Here is a 23322-nt window from a genome sequence, read left to right as displayed (position 1 = left end):
TTTCCTATGCCAAGTGTGTGCTGGTAGTGACTTATATAAAATACTTTGAATTCAAAAACATGTATGACCATTTCATAAAATTCTATTGCCATTAGTATAACAGCTCTTTGCCATTTAAAAAAGAGAAAGCCCATAGGCTAGAAAAGTGGCCCCTCTCTGCTAATAAACTGGGATTAAATGCACATGATTTAATTAACTCAATTTCATAAAGCTTCATTCTGGTTTCGCTTGTACAGCTTGCATGCCAGAGAAACACACTGGCAGGCTCCCAAATAATAAACAAATACAGAATATTTCAAGGTTGGGCTTGTGCCACACCGGAGCAGGGACAGCCAAATCTGCAATAGAAATGTCTGCAAACTGCTGGAGGAGAAAAGCTGTGCCAGGACACACCCCTTTAAATAAAATCCCAGGGCTCACAGGTTCTACTACAGAGCACTGGATAGAGAGGTGGGAGAGGCGAAGAGAGTAGTCAGCTGTCTGGGCAAAGGAAAAACAGGAGTTTTCAACAAATCTCTTATGTTCTTACACAGAAAATAAAGCTAATTTTCTTCTAATATTTGTCAACATATTTTTATTCATTTGCTTGTAATTCAACATGAAGTATACATCCAACATGGAAAAATTAGGAACGGAAAAATCAGAGCTTGGATAACTTATATTTGGTAAAGTTAGAAACAACAATAATCAGGAATTCAGAGGATAATTGTGAATAACCTTAACTAAAGTTATCACAACTGCTTCTACCTATAACAACATTCTTCTTTGCTAGTTTTTTAGTAAAATGGTTTGCAAATTATAAGCGCTGGTTTAATTAGTGAGGAAAAACTTTTAGATTGACTGTAGCTATACTTTCAGGTGAAAGTACCTGAGGTGGTCTTTAGTTTTTGCTCTGAAAATAGCTATTCTGGTATAAACCTCTTTTTATACTAATTGTGAATTCAGATTGGAAAGACGTGCTGGTTGAATTATGCTATATATAAATGTGCTAAATAGATATTGTACTAAACATACTATAACTGGAAAGATTTCACTATTTTAATTATACTGGTAGACTTAAAGATTGGCATTTTTCTGGCAGAAAAAGAGGATCAGCTTCCTACACACATTCCATGATGTCAGCTGAGTGACTTTGGTCTGATTGCAGCAAATGCAAGGTACTGCCTTGTGTTTAAAGCTACACCAAGTCATATCACTTCAGATTTACCATGGACTAAAAGCATTCATGTGGATTGTTTTCATGGCTCACTTGGTCCACAGTAACTTGTTAAGCCCTGATGATTCAGTTATGAATTTGAGCTTGAAGGGAAACGTTTCAGAGTACTGTGATAATGGCACTGTAGCTGTGATATTATAAGGATATGTTTTACATTAACACAAGACCTAACAAAATAGCACTGTCATCTAGCCTAGGCCTGCAAGAGAATATCAAACAGTAAGTACTAAATGCTGCTCGAATAGATGAGGGCTCTCAAGAGAATCGGTACTGGTTAGGATACAGCCTGTGACCAGCCTGGAATGCAGCCGTGCTCCTTAATGCCCACGTGAATCTTTCACTTTAACCCAGAGAAAGATGATTTTTGGTTGAGGAAAGTGCCCTCATTTGGGAATCCACTTCAGCATGTACTTGAATTTCACTAAGAGCACTAGGATTCAAGTTTGAGCTTAAAAGTAAAGATATGCCTATATGTTTTCCTGCATGGGGACACTGATTTAGGGGCTGAAAACCATGCAAGTTAACCTCTTTTGAAAGCTTTACCAAGGTAATGCTGAAGAAGGAAACAACTTTAAAACTTCAAAAGCTAAGGAAGTATTTGGGTCATTGTATTTCAAGTTGAAAATTCTGATACTCAAGAGTGGAGAATGACGGCCAGATAACACAAGAATGACAGAAACCCGCTAATGTCAACAAAGATAAATCACCTCCGGACCAGGGAGGTGGGGGAGAAGGGGGGAGGATTGCCCGAAGGTAACCTAAGGCTAATTAGGAGGGTAAAAATCACACCCCTGGGAGGGGACTGTACATGCTGAGGTCAGACTGCTTTTGTATGGTGGACTACTCACTAATCAGAGCACATGCAGAAACACATCGTTATATAATCGAAAGTTGACTAATTAACGAGTTATTGTGCAGCTACAACTCTCCAAAGAGGGGTGGTATCTTCGGGAACTATGGCCTAGCTCTCCTTTCTGCAGATTGCCATCAAAGGTTAGAAGGTGGATCTCAGCTCTGTGTGCTTGTTGGCTCCTGCACACAGGGCACAGATCTGTCCCCTCTTTGAGGGACAGCAAAGTGACAGCACAGAGCTCTGTTCAATGACAATGCCATTACATGAATTAAAAACCCAAGGTAATTTTTGATAATACAGTTTGTTTGCTGTTTGTGGTATCTTTAAGCAGAGAACTGGATAAGTCTGATAAGCTATTTAATTTTGGATTGGAGGAGCTGATGGAAGTGCAGTTTTGCCAGTGCTCTGAGAACCTTACTTTCCCTATTGAACATCACATGGAAATTATCCTGGCTACTCCAGATGTGTAAGTAAATAGACATGGGAAGGGCAGCATCAGTTCCAGGAGTCTGCTCAGTCTTCTTTTCAGAGCTGTAATGTGCTAGGATGTGTTCACATGTAGGGTGAACATTTACAGTCAATTACACTCAATTTATTAGATTAGGTATGCAGAGGAATGGAATAATAGCAGAGTCATATGGCAGTGGAGGTTTACCATCTGTTATCTGCCTTTAGCAATGGACCAGTTCTTGCTGTGGACAACAGAAAAAAAGGAGTAAAGAAAAATAAATGGGATATATGCTTTTAAATTCCCAGCTGGGAATTTGACTCTGAATTCTCAATTTACAATAGCACCATTTTGTAAGCAAACTGAATTATTTTCCAATATTTTACAGCTGAAAAGGTTTGCTAGCAGGTTCTTATTAATTGCATTTAATAATCTTCTGTAAGAAGTCTGTATAGAGTGTGCCAAAGGGTACAGGCTGAGAGTATAGATCCAGATAATGCAATCAACAGCAGCAGAACTGTGCCAAGTTCATTTTGGCTTTGCAACTACTCGTGTATTCACCGAGATTCTCGTATTAAAAAACATAACTGTGCATAAATACTAGCCCCAGAAACAGAGCTGAGGAGAAGACATATGTGACAAGAGACTCTCAAGCAGCATAAGTCAGGCATCTAAATCTGAAACTGGGGACTAAACCCTTCTATTCAGAAATCTCCTTCAGCTATCAGCTGACAGGGGAGACTGCTGCCATCCTGGGTGATGTGAGCTTCCTTGAGAGCCAAAATGCTACTTCTCTGCAAACACAGGACATCATTCTTCAAAAAAGGTACAAGTTAGCCTGATGGTAAACCCACCAAAAAGCCTCATCTGCTTGTGGGAACCAGAAATATCTCCACACACTTTCCTAACAGCCATCTGTAGTGATGTTCTATTTCCACATTGTGGCTTTTTTTGTTTTTAAACCTGTGTAAATGAAATTTGCCTTCTCAGATCTCAGGCCTTTCTTTCTCTGTGCTGCAACCACCAAAGTTTGATTTATTTACAGAAACGATCAGTCCTGAGTAATTTTCTGAGAGCTTGTGAGACCTGTGACATAACAAAACAAACACAGCATTGGTATTGCTGCAGTTGCTTTGGGAGACTGACTTTCTAGGATCAGTTGATATCCCTTATATCCCTGCATATCACTTTGCTGGAGATTGGTATGAAATGGGGAGAAGTTATTTGCAAAACAGACCTTGACCTTTTCAGCAGCAAACAAATGCTGCTGGAGCAAGCAAAAAACCACCATTTCTGGGAATTTTTACAAGAGGAATTTTTGATTGGGACTGCATTTGACATCTCATTTTCTACCATCACTGTTCCAAGAGCTTATAGATTCTCAAACTCAATCTACCTACTGATAGCTCAAGTTTTCCAATTCCTGTTTCTAACCTCCATTAAAAACCCCAACTATTTAGAACTATAGACTCTAAAATTTTAACAGCTGAAATAATACCATCCTTACACTTGTAAAAAGGAAAAATAAGAAACACTATTTCAATCAAAAGAGATAGTTCATCCAGAAGAATGGATTTGAGGTGAAATATGTTGTAAATGTGTTTGACAAACTGAATGATACTAAAAGATTTTTCATTTCCCTTGCTTTTAATTTAATAATCTCAATCCCATCTGTAAACAAAGATAAATCAGTTCCTCAAAACTAATCACAAGAGAATGAAATTCCTAGCAATACATCCATCTGCAGGTTTGTGTGCATAAAATATAAAATTATATTATTTCACATGCACTTGTGATTTTTTTCAATTTTTTGTGTGCATTTTTGACCAAGTTCCTTTAGCATAATTTCAGAATGAAGATTAATTTGCTGTTGCATGAATATCATGGGAAATTCTCAAACTGCCAAAAGCATCATTCCCTCCATTTAACATCACCATCATGAACATTGTGACAATTTGGTGATTTTGACATCTTTTTATGATAAAAAACGACTTGGGTTCGGGGACTTACTGACTTAATTTGCCCTTTTTTATCTACTTTTCTACAGAAACAATCCTTTTGTGGTCATACTTCCAATTTCTGTATGTCTCTACCTGTGTGTCCTCCCTGTTCCTTGGTAGCTGAGGACATGCTGGCCAATTTAACTTCACAGATACACACAGAGGTCTCAAAAACAATGCATGTACTTTAAGTGTCACTATGAGGTACAGAGACTCCAATATTTACCTTCTGACCCTGCTGTGTGAGCTCATACCTTACAATGCACTTGAGTTTACCTGGGAAAGCTGAGAGGAGGCAGACAGACAAAGAGCAGGACCCTCCAGCAGCAGGAAAAGCACCCAAGTCAGTCACACATAGGACAAATATGCAGAAAAACAAGTTCCCCTAGCTGTGGTGCTCCTTGAGTGACCTCTAGGTGTACATGATGCTATTCTGGTCCCAGGAATACTGTCTAGAAACCAGTGCCTATCAAACAGGATTAAACACTGGACTATCTGGTCTGACTTTGCTTAGCTATTCTTTAGTGGCTATGGCCAGTGATCAGGTGTCCAGGGCAAAACTCTGCCATGGCACTTCCTTTCTATGTGGTTCTGTCCTGGACTTCCCCAAGTGATTCTTTCTTGCACAAAGCCAAGTAGAACAAAGTTTACTAGTACGTATAGTATAAATTCACTGGAGTAACCCAGCTGGTAATACCTGGAATTTGCGTCCTTGAACTTGCTCTTGATGGTGGGCTGAGGACAACAGTATGTATTATATTGTGTGTCTTTATAGGCTGTTAAATCAATAAGCTGCTGGAGGGGAATCTTCCACATCATTTATAAATAATAGTGAGAGATGTGCTCTCAGCAGCACGGCTGTACATGTAAAGTGCCTCCATTGACTTCTGCACTGTTATACATTTTGCTGCATGATTAATTTAACTTGTTCCCTCTCATGAACTGTCCACACCAATGATTACTGCTCTGACCAGAGACTCAGCTGTTGCAAAGAACTGTCAACCCAAATCAGCCTTTCTAACAGTTGGGAAACAAAAGAAATTATGAAAACCAGGAGGAAATGATATTAACATCAGATAGGTTCTGAACCACAGGCACCTACAGCAGACTGTTTAGGAACATGTGCTCTCCGCTGATACAAAATGTTCATTTGCACTCCTGCTGTTTCACAATACATCAGGTTTCAAATCCATCACAGGTCTCCTTCCCTAGGTTTGTACTTGGGTGTTGAACACTCAAAATGTCAAGTCCTGTACTCCACACACACCTTTCTGACCTTGGAATTTATTATTATAACATATTATGACCTATGACCTCTGGCAGAGCTTAACTCTGCTGAAAAGTCACCGTGGAGCTGATGCAAGAAATAAAACATGTCAAAAGCATGGGTGTGGGCACATATACTGCAATATTACCTTAGCAGAGAATGAGAGCAGGAAGTATAGGTGATCACAAATAGCCAAAAGATCCTAATCAGAATAATGAGCAGATTAGTGACAAAATAATATCAGATTTGCCAAATCCAAGAAGGTCTGAAACAATAACAATCTATTCATTAATTACTCAGATGTTTTGGTGAATGGAGTATATTTCAATAGATGAATGATAGAAGTATTTAACTGAAAGTTATCAAAGTAGTTAAGTTTTATGGAGCAGTTTTTCCAAGTAAGAGATTTTTTAAGTTGTCCGTTTTTTCCCAATCCCATCAGTACCAGCTGCTACTGCCCAGATTTGCTTATCTCCTGATTCTACTCAAAAACACTCAGCCATCACCTGAATTACTAATTGCTTTTTGCCTAGTAAAGATTTCTAATTAATTGGAAACTGATAGATAAAACTGCTGAAAAAAATTTAAGAATTCCTATGAAGTGTCTTACTAATTTTTTTTATTGGTCATGGAATCATAGAATGGTTTGGGTTTGAAGGGACTGTATGGATCACTATTTCCAACCCCATCCCATGGGCAGGGACATCTTTCACTAGACCAGGCTGCTCAGAGCCCCATCCAACCTGACCTTGAACACTTCCAGGGATGGGGCAGCCACAACTTCTCTGGGAAACCTGTTCCAGTGCTTCACTACACTTATAGTCAAGAATTTTTCCTAATATCTAATCTAAACCTACTCTCTTACAGTTTGAAGCCATTCTCCCTTGTCCTGTCACTATTTGCCCTTGTAAATAGTCTCTCTCCTTCTTTCTTGTGGTCTCCTTTCAGGTACTGGCTGTGATTAGGTCATCCCGGTGCCTTCTCTTCTCCAGGCTAAATAGCCCCAATTCTCTCAGCCTTTCCTCATAGGAGAGGTGCTCCATCCCTCTTCTACCCATTGATGAGTATATTGAATAAACTGAACCGAAACTTGGAGAACAAGTTGTACTGTCAGCTCAGTGAGACAAATTCCTTTCCTTTGCACCTGAAGTTCAGTTGTGTGTTATTCCCACTTTTCTGACATGTTACAGAAGCTACACTGGGCATGTCCAAATGTCAGTCAGGAAGTTGGTATATTTTCTTAATATGAGCTGAATTCTTACCCTTCTGCTGAGTGTGAATTATCCAGGTCCTGGAACTCATGAAAAAATAAGCTTCTGAACAAAGATGATTTTGATTGGTGTGTAGCTAACTGGCAGTTTCAGCAATCTCTGCCCAAACATTACCTCTCATTTCCTCATAGCAAGTCCTTTTGTAATTGAAGTTACTTTGACAATAGAGAGCAAGGTTCCTTGTTGATCTAGTGACCAAATAAACCACAACAAACAAGGAACTGTGAAACACCACCAGCAGCAATCTCTCCTCCAGCATTTTTTTCCAACATTAAAAGACTGTTTTGTAGTGAAGTAAACAAGCCTGGAAGATTCTGTCATCTCATCACCTAATCCCTTTGTAGTCCTGCTTAAACGTGCAGAACCTGCAGACTGTAAGGTCCTTACATGTTGAATGGTTGTTTTCCAGTATTTTCAAATATACCCCACAAAGAAGTAAAATATCCCTTGCTTAATAAGGGGTATTTATGCAGAACTTGACCACTCAAGAGCACTCTCAATAGATAACCCCATGGATGATGTGTTGACACTACTCAATAAAGGTCCACATTCCTCTTGATCTGCTTTATGTTTTTTCTAACTTCTTCATCACAATCAGTACCTTTGGCTGGCAGGGCTAACACCAATAGCACTCTGTTTCATCTCTGGTTTTGACTCATAAAGGTTGTCTGGGAAAGTTTGTAAATATGAGAAATAACCTTTGGACATAAGGATCACATTACCGGTCTGACAAATCAAGGAAGTTCTTGCTGGGTTAGAATGAATAACAAAGGACATAGAGGTATATTTAGAAAGTAAATTCATATGTGTGATGAGTTACATACATTTCACAAGCAGCAACACTGAGAAGTTTGTGAAAGAACCAGTTCCCATAGTACTCCACCCACACAAAGGCAGCAAATAACCAAACATGTATGATGAAGCAGTTAAATGAAATTCAGGTATACACACCCAGCCTGGGTTACTTTCAGCATTTATATGGTAATACATAACCTAAATGGGTTTATAGCACTGTGAAATATTAATCTAGCTAATAAGACTACTTCATAATTATTTTTGACAGGAGTATTTTCCAATGCAGCAGTTTACCAGAGTTTGGGAGACATGGGTGCACGGTGCACGTATGCAATATGCTTAAGCTTTCTAAAGAAACACTCCATACAGTGGGAACGAAGTGCAAAATTTTTATTAATTTTAATTCCTTATGGCACCTCCTCCTCTGCCTCTTTCCTTTGTTTTCTTCCTGTACATTTTGATTGCCGACCTCTTTTTACTTTTCCACGTTTTGCTTCCTTCTGCTCTTTCTGATGTTCTGGGTAGTACCGCCACAAAGAAGGAAAAAAAAAAAAAAAAAGGGTGAGGGGAAGGACAAAAACAACCCAGCCCTGGCTCTGCTCCTCTTATCTGGTGCTAATGATGCTGTAAAGAGCAAATGCCTGGAGTTCCCGTTACTGCGAGCAGCCCAGCTGCGTGGAAGAGGCTGATAGGAGCAGCCCCTCTTCTGATGATGCTTATTTTAGCAGAATCGCGGGAACGCGTACCTGAGTGGGAAAGCCAACACAGCTCCTACCAATGACGGCGAGGGGCCCAAAATTTCTCTAGCAGACAAACCTTGAGTGACAGTCTGAAAAGCACGGTGATCCCCGTTAATACATGGTAAATAATGCGCGGCAGGTACAGCAGGAGGCGGCTGCATTTGTTAACCCTCAAGTCACGGCGCTGACCTCCTTTCCCCAGGATCGGGAGGAGGGACAGAGAGCTGATGGATGGTAATTAAGTGCCGGGTTACCCCTCATGTCCTTATTCTGGTCCGTTTTACTGTGACACGTGGTTGGGGTAACCACTCAACCCGTGTATATTTATAAAAGCACACACAGCAGAGACAATAATTTTCTTTAAAATCAGCTAGGTCGTTAATAAATCGCTGAGGTAGGAATATCATTGCTTTCCCTGATCGGAAATCAGAATTCCCAGAAAGCCTCACATCTCATTATCAGCACCAGAGGCAAACAGCGGCATTGTTATTCCATGGATTGTACCTTTTCAATGGCTGAACTGCCAGCCCGAGGCTGTGTCTGGGTGTGCAGGGGCAGGGGGGCAGGGAGGAAGGATTTGCCTCGAGTCCTTTGGTTTCAGGCAGTTCCATTTGTTTTCCTAGAGGATGATAGTGGTCTGGCAGGCCCTCGCAGTTTTTTGTCTGGCCAGCTCTATCTCTGTATATTGAGTTCCGTGTAGCTACTGCACGTTGAGCTCTCAACGAGTTGGTTTTGTTAATGTGCAAAAAAAAAAAATCCAGGAAATATCTGGAAAATTGCTTAATAAATTCACATGGTCAACCTGAATATTTTATCTTCATTCTGTTCTTCTTCTCCACCAAGCTGTTAGTTAGTAGCCCTTGTTGTGGCTTCTTTTGTTGTTGTGGTGGTGGGTTTTCTTTCTTTTTTTTTTTTTGTCTGAACGCTGCACAATGAAATGTGATTCAAAGTTCATTTTGCTAATCAGCCCTCCTTTGACCAAAAAGTGCTTTACGGAGGCTACATCCAGCTTGGTGGTATCAGATTTCAGTGTGAAAGTGCTACATTCCTGACTGCCCTGCATTCCCTTTGTGTTTGATTTTGCCTGGTAAAATAAATGGAATACTTAGAAAGACTAATCCCACTCAGAAAAAAGGGGGGGGGGGGGAAGACCAGGGGAAAAAAAATATGAAACAAGAATTTCAGCTATTTTTTTCATGCTTGATTCCACTTTTCCATCCACTGTATTAATTTTCATTCTTTTATTGGTCCTGTCCTGTATTCATTTTTTTTCTACCTTTGATTTACTACAGGTTTGATTCTACTTCTTGACTTCTGGTTTTAGCTGAAGAAAGCACTTCTCTAGGTCTCTGAAATTCACAAAACCCATATATATAAAACATAGGAAGACATGTAACTTTCACCTTTGACTTCTTGCTGTAGTTCATGAGAGAACTAGTTCATGCTGGAAACACTGCTTGAACCATTTGACAATCTTAAAAGCATTCTGGATTTATATGTTTATTTACCTGTGTTTCTTTTATAACATATATCTAAGGCCTGAATTTTTAGATATATCTTTTATTTTGAAAGCTCCTTTCCCCCTGCGTTACTTCTTGTCTGTAACTGTCTTTTTCTGAAAGGTAATTTTTGAACGTAGGCACTTGAGGGGGAGGAGGATCATTTGCATCACTGTAGCTTTTTGTCTGAATGTAGTTACACTGGCACAAGATAGTATAATTAGAGTGTCACTATAAAGGGACAAAAATGTTGACTAATTCGTAGAAGTATTTGCTGTGAACTTCTGACATACATTTGAAAATCTGTTTTGTTTTGCATGCAGTAGGATATTTGTGTGACCTGTTTTGGTTTGAGTTTTTTTTCCCCTTGGAAGGTTGGACTTCTTTTACATTTTTAAAGGCTGTATTTTTATTATCTTCTTTTTCTTTGCTTCTGTATCTTATTTTTTCCTTAACTACCCTCACTCTCTTCAGAGTCACAATTAAGAACCTGAAAACCTTCAGAAAAGGGGCTGTTTAAATTAATTATTCTGAATATTATAATTTATTTTTTTTAAAGGGTTGCATTTCTAAGCATCCTTCCTGGTCTTTAAAAACTGAAGCTGGCATCTGTGTTGGCTTGAATTTAAATGGTCCCTGCAGGCTCTTTAACTCAAAGAGTTATTTTATTCATTTGGTTGTTTCTTATTTCTTCCCGTAGGGTAACTACAAACCTAGCTCTTGTATTTGTTTACTTGCCTCACTTTATTAAAAGATTATGTCTTCACCAGCGCTTATGAATTTATTAGTGCCTACAATGCACTCAAATTGTCGAACAGTTTGCCTTTATCACTCTATTTTACCTGAAGCATTTTGTGCTTTGATTGTTCCCCATGTACCCCCAACAATAAGCTCCCTGAATGGAGAAGTGTACCGAGTTAGCTGAGCAGAGGATGTAGGGAAGTGTCAAACATTATTTGTCGAGCTTTACTTGCTCCTATTAATATATCCTTCATTTGTATCGCCTGCGGTCAGCATTTCCAAACACAAGAGATTATAACTGGGTACCTTAGCTCCACATCTGTTAAAACATGTTACTGACACTTTGTTTAACAGGGACAAACCCCTCTCTCAGGCTGTGTTTCTTCCTGTCCTCTCCGTAGTTCCCCCTGTGCTCAGACCTGTGTCCTCCTCCTCAGAGCAATGGAAGGACACGCTTTGTTCCCAAGTTGAGCCCTAAAAACCTCCTTGATCATCTGCCCCCTTCCCTCTTGCTGTTTGCTTCTCCCAATGTCCAGCAGCTCATTATCTCAGCAGGGTTTTGAGGGTTTGTTTTGTGACCAAACTGCCAGAAAAGACCAGAGCTAAACAAGAGGGAGACATGGTGCAGGGTGAGACCAGAGGGGCCTGGAATGTTTCTTCAGCATCACTGAGCTGCACCTTCAGTCCTGAAGAGAACCTCTAAAGAGTAAAGTCTGCCTCTTCTAGAATATCTTCCTGAATACTGTGCCTGTAGTTGTAGTGGCCAGGGAGGGGGAGAATGGGTGGGATAACCATCGCTGGGAATGTTGGAAATCCTGGGGCAAGCCTTTGCTGTGTTTCTTCAGCCTGCCCTCTGCCAGGGTTGTCCTCAGCTGGTGGCTGTCCTCTTTCCACCCAAAAAGTTTCACAGGGTCATAGCACGTTTCCAATGAATATAAAACAAGTGTCAAAATCTCTTAGTCCCTGTTTCCAGCCTGATCAGCCTTTGATGTTTATAACATGACTGGGTTCTGCTCAGCTCTAAGGTACTTGATAACTGTATAACCGTTAACAAATATAGGAGATGAGATAAGCAGTGGAAATATAAAGGTCAGCATCTGGCTCAACCCGTTTCCTCTCTGGCAAAAAAGAATAGCATTTGGGGGTTTTCGTTAGGTTTGGTTTTTTTTAGTAAATATATATCTCATCTGTGATATTGAAAAAAAGAAACAACTGAACAAGAAAAAAAAGAGGTTTATATTTGTGCCAGAGTGGGCAGGTTTGAAGCATTTTTTGTGGACTATAATACTGGAAGTATTTCTTTGACTATATCCTGAGAAAAAACAAAATCTTTCTTCTGCGTAAAGGTAACAGTCGCTGTGGCAGCAACAGGTTGTTATCAGTGGCAGTGGAGGAACTGAAGGTTGGTGAGAGTAACTGCTGTGTGCTGGAACATGCAAAATACTGTAATATTCAAAACAGGCCAGCCACCCAGTTTCCATTTGTATGTGATCAAAGAGAGAGCAGAACACGATAGGAGTAAAGATACCTAAATATGAATTGGTGAGGGGAAGATTGTGTGGTGTTCATTTTAAATCCATCCATATAAACCATATAAGTCCATCAAAACACCAGGGTTGTTTTGGCTGTCTGAAGAGACACTAATCATTTCTAAAATGCTCTGAGAAGTATACACCTACAGAGAAAGGCAATTGATTTTATTAGAAGAAAGTGTAAGGCATCTGGAAAGGATTTCACAAGGCAGAGGTGGCACAAAGCCTTATTCTGGTCCTGAGGGCACCATGGGAGTCTTCACAGCTCAAGACACACTTGAGGCTCAATTTATTCTTGGTCTTCAACTAGTGGCAAATTGCATCTGCATTTTAAATAATTGTTGTGGAACTTCATGGTAAGGTTTCAAATTGCAAAATGTTTGCTTCTTATGTTACAGCAAAATGTTGTAGACAAGCTGCTGCCATCACTTTTCCTCCCAGTTCAGCAGATGCAATCTTGTTTTCTAAATTCTAGCATTAACACATCGTTCTTCCAGCCTCATCACTTTGACCATAACAATTTTTTTCTCACCATGTCATAAGTACTACTTAGTTTGGTCCTGTGCTGGTTGACACTTACTCTGTCTATATTTTCTCCCACCTTTTCAATCTGTTCACTGTCTTGGTGTCACCTGCTTTTTCAGGTGGTATCATCTTTTATTGCACATAACATCTTTCTTCTTTCTCTTTTGATCATCAGTGGTATCAAAGGACACCTCCCCCATCCCCCCCCCAAAAAAAAAAAAAGAAGTAAAGCCACTAAGTAATTTATTCTACATCCTTGTTTAAGCCTCTCTCTCACAGAAAACATCAGTTTGCAACCAAGTAGGCAGTTAGGTGTTATTACTCATATCATAACCATCTCCTGTCTGTTTCATACTCACTTTAAAGGTACTTAGTATTTCTTCTCACTAGACATCTTTCAATTTTTTGCATACATTGCCTAAATTACAAGTCTTTGCAGTACCTTGGGTTGTTTTTATGTTTGGTTGTTTTTTTTTTTTTTTTAAAAAAAAGGTATTCTCCATTTGTAGGGAGAAGTGTATCCTCCATAGTTCTAGTCAAGACTCTTAATATCTGGATGTAGTTCTGATTTGTCTGTGCTGCTAAAGGACAGTGTGTATAAAATACTCAGCTTCAGGCCAGTTAAAGCAAATTATTAACATTTGCTTACCAAAAAGAAAGGGATGGTTTATAGAGCATCCTGCCCTAATCACTCTGCTAAGATACCCCCTCCCCAGCCTCCAGCCACCAATAGTTACAACAAGCAGAAAACAAGCAGGAACAAAAAAGAAGGGTTGTTCTACTTCCTTCCCTCTTCTGGTCACTTCTGTTCATCCTGAAGCTGATGAGATGAAAGCACTTTGATTTTGTGGATTTCTAAAGAGGAATAGAGCAGCTGAGGTGTGGATACACTTGCTGGTTTTCTGTTTCTGCTATTGGAATATTAATCTCCAACTGAGGGAAAAGAAAAAATAATTAGAATAGTACCATCTTAAGTGACAGATAAAGATATACTAGAAGGCTACACCATTAAGAAGGGCCTATTATGAAATAAAGCCACACTTAAAATTAATCATGTTTGACCTGGTATGAGGTTACAATGACAGGTCAATTATCATTGGAGTAATGTTACTTTGTGGTAAAATTAAAATGCCATAGCTCCACACAGAATTTATCTTGAATAGTTTATCTAGTTGGGTTCATGTCGAGTTTAATTGCACACCTTTAGGAGTGCTAAAAGGAAACATGACCTTCAGAGAACAGAGTAGACACTTTACTCAGGACACATATCAACACTTTGTTATGCATACTTAGTGTACCTGATGAAACAGAGCACGACTCATAACTGGAGCCTTTAGACCCCGCTGTAGCAAAACCAGATAGTTTTACAGTCTTTAATAGCAGATAATAGAATTGTTAAGGTTGGAAAAGACCTCTAAGATCATCAAATCCAACTGTCAACCCAGCACCACCACCATGTTCACCACTAAGCCACGTCCTCAAGTACCATATCCACATTTTTTTTGAACATTTTCAGGGATGGCGACTCCACCACTTCCCTAGGTGCTATCCAGTTCCAGTGCTTGATAACCCTTCTTGTGAAGAAACTTTTCCTAATGTCCAATCTAAACCTCCCCTCATGAAACTTGAGGCCATTTCCTCTTGTCGTGTTTGTTTTTACCTGGAGAAGAGACCAACTCTTTTCAGGGAGTTGCAGAGAGCAATAAGGTCCCCTCTGAGCCTCCTTTTTTCCAGGCTAAACACCCCCAGCTCCCTCAGCAGCTCCTCATCAGACTTGTGCTCCAGCCCCTTCCGCAGCTCTGTTGCCTGTCTCTGAACATGCTCCAGCCCCTCAATGCCTTTCTTGCAGTGAGGGGCCCAGAACTGAACACAGGAATCGAGGTGCAGCCTCACCAGTGCTGAGTACACGGGGACAATGACAATCATTTTAGCTGATGTAATAATTCCAGACACATGGTCTGGTCTTCCTCTCAAAAATGATCATCCTATACTGATGCTGCCAGGAATACATCCGTTGATCCTCGTGTGCATATTCATCCACATGCTCACAGCCCATCCTCAGATGCACTGAGTAATTCAGGCACTCATTCAGCAAATGGGCACAGACAGCGGCTGCCAACAGCAGGGCTGTGTCACCTGAGCCACCCCAAGCTGCTGCCCGGGGGCTGATAGGAAGCCACACCTTGCCAGGGGAAGCTCTGGCCTCTCTGAATCCTGTGGGAACTTGGCCCTTCATTCCAGTGGTGCCAGAACTTCTCCTGCAGCCTGTGTTTAGGTGAAGTATCAGTAACCACCATCGAAACGTGCCCAGCTGATATAAAAGTTTGCTGCTGCAGCTGAAAGAGGCAGGCCCCAACTCTCATCTGTCCTGGGCTGACGATCCTTCTTCTCCTCCTAAATTGTGGGATTTGCTGGATCCCACCTCCCCAGCGGCTGCAAAGCACTGAACACTGCCCAAGTACAACAGAGTAGCAGGGAGTAGTGAGAGTGCAGGGGAAGGGAAGGGCCAAGACTGCTGCTTTTCATGTCACTGCAGACCCAGCCTTTGCCACCCTATACTGTAAACAGACCTTTGAACTTCCAGGGAGAAGTCATAAAATGCATTAAACTGTCCCATGGAGCAGACGTTACAGCTCCTTTAATGTTCCTGGCACTTCAGTATTTCCTGTATGGGGGGTAGGACAAAGTGTTTTGCCCAGTGCAAGTTATTGATTTTAATTTTTCATACTGTCCCTTTCAGATAAGCCAATACTTAATCATACAATTATTCATACGAAGCAAATGCGGAACAGAGAGATGAAGCAAATTGTCCAGAGATTTCAACAGACAGCAAAACTAAGGCTCTGGCTGTCCTGCCTCCCCACTCTCCTCCCCTGTGTCAGGCCACTTAGCTTTGAACTCTTGAATACATTTTGCTCATCCTTCTGGAGCATTTCACTAATTGATGAAAGATTAAAGTATAATTCAGGATGACATTCATCACTGAAATCTGACTTAACAAGAGGCAATAAGCTGAAAGCATGGAAAAAAGGGGAAAAACGCTTTTGGGAAAAAAAAACAAAGTACATAATTCGAAAAGTAGTTTCATTTGGTAGAGGACTACTCGCAGAATGTCCCCAGATACACCACAACTCTGCAGTAAGCACCACATGCAGTAATCAGTGGCACTGTTCTAGTTTGCCATTAGGTTAACAGTGCTAGACTTCCAGCTGGGTGCTACTTCTCCTGGGCAAATACTTTTCACAGGCTCTCTGGGAAGCCATTTCAAACAGGTTTCACGGTAAATAGTTACGCAAGATGTTACAAAGGTTGTTATCAGTTAAAATATGTATCCCTCACACTGTCAGCATTTTTTTCCTGAGCTAATGTAATTACAAAGCACTATTGAAACTGACCCAACCTGTTTATAGAGTAGGAAGGAAAATTACATAACCGTAACTAAAAAACCCAAAACAAACGACAAAAAACCCCAAACCAAACAAAAAAAAAATCCCAAAACAAAACAAAAAACCCACACCACACCAACAACTAGAAATGTATCCAAGTCATGGAACGCTCCCTTATGACAGGACACTGTTTACATGCACTAGGTAGGGAAGAAAAACCTCAACAAAGGACACCTGTGAGAGGGTTTCTCTTTGGGTCAGCGAGCAACATCCACTGCTATCTCAATCACCCACACCATGCACTCCCTTCCAGAAACTGGAAAAGTTCTGCATTGAAACTTGTTAGATCTTTATTTTTAGATCTCCATGGGGGAAGGCTCCTCCGGAACATCCAGCATGGACAAACAGAAATATTAGAAAATATATTAGAAAAACATATGGATTCCCCAGGCCAAGGTCCCTGCCGTACCCAGTGGGTGTGGCTGTAATGAGGGAAGCAATGAAGGGCAAAGGCTGGTTTCTGTCACGTTTGCCACTGTAGCAGCCAGGGGGACCTGTTTTGAGGGTACATGATCAGTACTCAGGGTAAGGGAAATGGGGGACAACCTAATGGGAGTGGAAGGAATATGGGGCCAACAGTACGCCTATTATACTACCACAATATTTTACTACTACAACTACTTTACTACTACAACAGAGCCAACAGTATGACTACTTTTACTATTTTACTGCTATTTAGGCAGTCACATCCATTCTTTTCCCTGTGCAGAATCCCCTTGATGCACGGCGTTATTTAGAGCAGGGACATCTATAAGTCACGCACAACTGCAATTTCAGTGTTCTCAAGCTCTGAGGCGCTGCTAGACAGAATTTTGTGACTTTAGGGATTCCCATAGTATATCATGCATACACATCCACCTAGGGTAAAATGGCATTTAAGAAATGGAAACTGGAGAGGCAAAGTTGAAGGCTAAGCAGAAGAGTGTATGGAAATTAAGATAACAAGGAGGAGGTGGCATCCATCGCAGAAAGGTCTCTAGGAAACATGATTATGCAGTGCTGCCAACCAAAAACTTATGAGTAAATTATTTTTCCACACATCCCCAAATACTGAGGCTGCATTAAAAAACAATCTTCTTGAAAAAAATAAAGTCAAGAATATTTATATTTGGGTTGGTTTTGTGATTTCTGCATGTCTTTTTCGCAGTCTATCAGCTGCAAACAGGTTCTGAAATTTGTTATTTTTTAATGAAAGTTCTGTTTTTCATGACAGTAGAAGCTGATGGTTTAGAAGACTGAGCAGCACAAGGCTTCAAACAAATTGGAGAATTATCATTCTCGTGTATAGAGACATTCTCATGTCTATACATGTGACCTCATGTATAGAGACAACAGGTATTTAGTGGAAGAACTAGTCAGAATCTCTGTAACTGGGGGCCCCAACATACAGATCCTCAGTGTTAATAACTATTTTGCTGGAGAAAACAGAAGTTAACACTGAGATGCTTTGAGGAGCTTGTCTGTAAGAACTGTTGCAGTTACCCTAAAACACTTAAACTGTGACAAGCAGGTTTTACAGCCCTGAGGTAACCATCCAGGCTTCCCTGGGTAAGGGGAGTGTCAGACACCTACGCAAAAAACATGACAGAAAGCAGCCAGCTGAGCACAGAGTGTCTCACACTGGTGAAGAGTGAAAGGTGAAGTGTGGGACATGGAGTGGAGTGTAGGCAGCTAAGCTACTGACTCCACAGAATTGCTGATGGACCTGAAATGGCACCTACCTACCTGTTCTTAAGCTCTACAGAGTGGTAACACAGCTGCTAGTGCAAATACTGTATAGCAGGCTTGTGCCCTCCAGGACACAGACTATCCCTTGTACCTCCCTTGTACCTTCAAAATATGCTTCAGGCTTGGTATGAAAGCGTAGTTTCTGCAGATTATAGAGAATCTTGCCTCAGGGGTTCTGGGATTACATCTCAGGAAAGGGCTTTGAGCAGCTTGTTAGTGACTGGGCAATGTCAGCAGTGCCAACCAGGAGAAACCTGGCTGCCTAGCGAGACAGTGGCAGCTGAGTAGCAGTTCAGAAAATGTTACTAGTGTCTTAAGTGGTAGATATAGACACCAAAGAGGCTGGTAAGTGCTAAAGCACCATTTTTAAATGCCTTGCACAAACAAAATAATCTGAGAGTTCATAATGCTGTCCAAGCCACCATCAGCTACTAGTTCTGCACTATTAAAACTGACTTAATTGTGGGATTAAGTATGAAAGTCCATTGCCTTTGGCATATCTGTGATTTTCTTCCTGTTCAACTGTACTCCCTGAAGGGTTCCCTCCAGCAGAAGGGGAGCTAAAAGGAAACTGGAGATAGATTCTTCATCAGGAACTGCACTGATAGCAGAAGGAGTAATGAGTTCAAACTGAAAATCTTCAGATCAGCTGCTAAAGACGCACTTCCTCATCACATCTATTTCTCCTTCCAAGGGAAGATTTCTTCAGTCGAGCTGTCAGTGTGGTGAAAAACAGTTTGCAACAGGACAGGGCTGTGTTGTGTATTGTATTAATGTTCCAGCCAACTGACATTGCACTTTTACTGTCATGAGCATATACAATGAAATATATAACTAACAAAAGATGTGCAGCACCCATATTTCTATAAAAACAAATCACAGCATGTACTCCTCCTCTGGACTTCAAACAAACCACATCTAGTTTATATTGTATGGATTTTGCTTTCCTTTCACCACATAAATATAAAACTCTACGTTTGGGTCAACTCTAACCACCATTGGTAGGGGAACTGCTCTTCCTGCTTTCCTCTTTCTGCTGTTTCTGCATTAAAATGATGCAAACATCCAAGTAGCCCCTGAGAGAAAATTATTCGAGGCATATATCTAAGATTTAATATCACAGGGAGACAAAGGTGTAAATTGCTGCCCTTTTAAAATGTCTCTGCTAAAAATTGTCTCTCCAAAAAGAGGAGCATGGCAAGGTGTGAATTTTACCCTGAGAGCAACTGTCACTTGATTGAGGTGCTAAATGTGAAAGCTGTTATTTTAATTCTGAATAAACCATCTCTGAAAAACATTAACCCAAATTAAAGACAATTAAACGTCAGCTATTGTTGGATAAATTTTCCTTTAATTCTTATTTTTCCCAGTAATGGATTGTGTTTAGTTATCATTATAAAAAGGCTGAAAGTGCATGAAAGCTTAATTGGAAGCGGCCCAAGGTTGTTAAAGAAAAGGCAGAACCTGGTCATCCCATCACCCCAGGCATGCAGATCTGTGACTCCTCCAAGGCATCACCGGGATGTGCTCCGTGGGTAAGCTGAGGTGGTGGTGGGTGGTTGAAGGGGGTGGTGACCCCTCTCTGGACCTGTCCCAGTGGGGAGGCTGGAAGGCTTCTCTCAGCAGTTGGATGCTGCTCCACTGAGACACCACGTGAGAGCCCGCACTCCAAGCTTTATTATGAAATACTTAGCACTCTGTAACTTTGCATTCTGAAGATCCTTTGTTGTAATCTCCCCAAGGTGATGAGACCTTAATGTGGACTATCTCTTGACTTTGGCAGCTATTTTCAGCATATCAGCCTGACTCGTTCTGGGCTGGGTTAACTAATGCTGATAAAGACAGATAGCACTAAAAAGCTTGGTACAACAAGTGCCTGTTCCTCACATCAGGGCACGGATGCCAGTATAAGCAATGCCAAAATTATTTTGGAAAAAAATGGGTGCACAAGCTAGACCTTCCCCTTCACACCGCTCTAGATGTGGTGCCAACTTAAACTGATCCCAGCTGATTCACAGTCCTGCCCTTTCCCTGCCACCCAGACCTCATTTGTTTGGTTTCCTTTTTTTTTCTTTTTTTTTTTAATGCCAGCTGGCACTCAGGCAAATGAGCAGGAAAACAGTTCAGGGAGCTCAGCCGGCTGAAAACAAAAGGTCTTCATCTTCAGCCAGCCTGGCTTCCCAAACTATCTCATCTGCTAGTGTCCCGAGCTCCAGTGCCAGCGCAAACACACACGTGGGAGTTTTGGGTTTGGGGGGAGCAGGACTGTGGCACCCCCAATTTAAATGACCAGACTCCAGGTGGATACACATGAAACATCAGCATCCTGCAACTGCTGAACAGAAATGGTCCCTCCTACCCACTCCCCCTCTCCTGGCCAAATAAACCCGTGTCCTCCCTGACCTGAATTAAAGAGTAAAGCAATGGAGTTTGCTGATACAGAAGATGATGTGTCCCAGAAAAAAACTGCAGTGATTCCCTCCTAGTAGAATTCCAGACCCAAAGTCCTAAGGATAAGTGTTTACTCCTTCTCTTTATCTTCCCTATTTTTTTCTCTCATCCTTCTTGAGACATGTTGTTATCCATATCAGGAACTGTAACAGTCCTGCGGGGAATTTTCTCTCGGGAATTGTAGTGTCTGACCACAGCAGCTCCCTCCTTTACAGGACAGGAACTGGAACACAAAATCAGCCTGTTTCCCTTGTATGGCACAGTCGTGTCCTGTGTGATCTGTGTAACACAAACATGGATTATTTCCATTTCATTGCTTCTGTAGGTTTAGTTCATGACTAACTTCACTATGTCATACTTCCACCCTTCCCCTCAAAAAACTAAATAAATAGTAATTTCACTTTGTGGAAGATCAGGTAGATAAGGAAGCATTTTCAAAGCAAGGAATGCAAATTCTTCAACAACCGAGGTTAGTAGATAATTTCTCTTAAAAAAAGTAAAGGTAAGTTGCAGAGCTATGTAAACCATTTTATTCAGGTTCTGAAAAGTTTAATTCTAGATATATCAAACAGTCCCACCACACCATTTTGTAAATTCATTATAAAATTACTTCTGAATTTGGGCTTTTTGTTTAAAAAATAAGCAAAAATTTAGAAAATATTATATTGATTTTAAGATTTATTTCAAGCTATCTGTAAGTTTAGGCTGAGACTGATGTAGGGCTAGTACTGAAGTTTTTCTTAATATTAAATATTCTATATAATTATTCATTTGCAAACCATGGGTCTGGATTTCAAACCTCTGCTCTGGTGGATATATTTTCCCTGTTGGCTGGATTCTGCCTTCACCCTGGAGCCTTTTTTGGGCTTGATCCAATATGCTGGCACTAGTAGAAATCAGTTCATAAAGTTTTGAGCCTGACCTTTCCTTTTGTGAGTGGTCATTTTCACAGTTATCTCTTTCCCTCTTTGTGTTCAATGTTCCAGGAAGTATAGGTCACTCAAAATCTACAGAGTGTCACATCCTTTAATAAATCTGGTGGCTTTATGTCTTTTTAGCTGGACCAGTGTTTGTAGTGTGGAAGAAGGGTTTTTTTTGTTGCTTTTTAAAAATAGTTATTAAACACTGTACTCTTCATTTGCAGGAGTGTGAACAATTTTCAGGAGTGTGAACATGACTGCATCAGTGTTGCTTTTGATTTAAATGAGACCAGGAATAGTCTGTCTAGGCTAGGCAAAATGTGGAGCTCACATCTTCTAGATGCAGTACAGTATTAATTTTAATTACTAGCTAGGATTTATTTCACAGGAGGGTGAGCATCTCCATTCTAATGACGAATCATTTTCTCTTTCTGTAATGACTGTGATTGCCTCATTATACTTTCCATGGTATATAATTTCTGTGTTGACACAAGTGGATGTACAGCAGAAAACCTCACTCATCCAGTCAGCCTGGGATACTGCAGTCAGATTACTCTTTAAAGCACAAGTCTGCAGCACATACAAAATAAGAGAAACAAACAAATTCTTAATACCCCTACTTTGAGGTTCTGGTTCCTTTAGCTTCAGATTACATTAATATTCTTTTTCCCTCATAGGAGGGAAGGGTAGTTCTGTTCTGTTTTTAAATGAAATGCTTGAAATCTTCCAAATTAAAATTCTATGCTTTATGTATGGTATCCAGCATCTTATTGGATAGATTTGTTTTTAAAAGGAGATCTAACAGACACTGTGAATTGTCATGTCCTTACAAGATGTAAGCACTACTTATCTGAGCCTTCATGGAACACGGCAATGAATTTGCCCTACTTATCAAAAACCTAATTCTGAGCTGGCAGGTAAAAGCTGCTGCTTTACTGAGAGAAACCAACCATTTTGAAAGACGTCACTGCACATTCATATATTCACAATTCCAGCAGAAATGGAGACACTGCTGATGTCATCACTAGGAATCCATTATTGAAAGAAAGATATAGCACCTCCTTTTTAGCTAAGTGTTTTGGAAAAACCCCCATGAGTATATGATATCCACTTAATCTAATGTTTTCAACAAGGTCAGAAAGAAACTTCGTTTTAAATCCTTATCTCGTACATATGGAGCGTAATCAGATAAAAATGTATTTGAACTTTATTTATTATGGATGTAACAAAAAAAAAAAAAAAACAACCAGTAACACCTTTCATAATTTGTTTGGAATGTAAATCTGGACTGCACAGCTTTTGCATTTATGTAAATATTTGTTTGTGGGGACTTCTTAATATAGACAGAGCATGGACCTAATGAAGCACATGGTACCAACATAACTTAGCCCTTTGTAAGTGTTGGAAACACATTTATGTCAGTGAACAGCTGTGCTATTGCAGTATATAGTAATATATGCATGGCAATAAATTCACGGAGAATAAACCTCGTCAAGTCGTCTTTGTCCTCTGATAAACACAACTGATGCTTTGGCAGTGCGTGGAGCACCAACCGTGGTTTTTTCGGGGATCTGCTGGGGCTGCCAAGCCCCATTTGCACCCTTTCCGCAAAGCCTCTCGCCTCCCTTTTGTCTCCCTTTCGCCAGATTTCCGCAATTCCAGATCTTTCAGTGGAAAAGGCGTGTGCGCCGCACAAGGGGAGCGCAAGGCGCTACCACAGCGGCGTTGCCATGGGCACCAGCACAAGTCACTTCGGCGGGGGGACACCACCGCCCGCCGACGGGAGCGGTGCCGTGCCCTCCGCACCCCCGGCACCGCTCCGGACACGGCAAAGCAGCGCCCCGTCCGTGCCGCCGGGAGGCGGGCGGGGAGCGCGGGGGGCGGGCGGGG

This window comes from Corapipo altera, unplaced genomic scaffold, assembly GCF_003945725.1.
Source record: "Corapipo altera isolate COAL_440 unplaced genomic scaffold, ASM394572v1 58, whole genome shotgun sequence".
Taxonomy (NCBI): domain Eukaryota; kingdom Metazoa; phylum Chordata; class Aves; order Passeriformes; family Pipridae; genus Corapipo; species Corapipo altera.
This window is presented reverse-complemented; position numbering follows the sequence as displayed.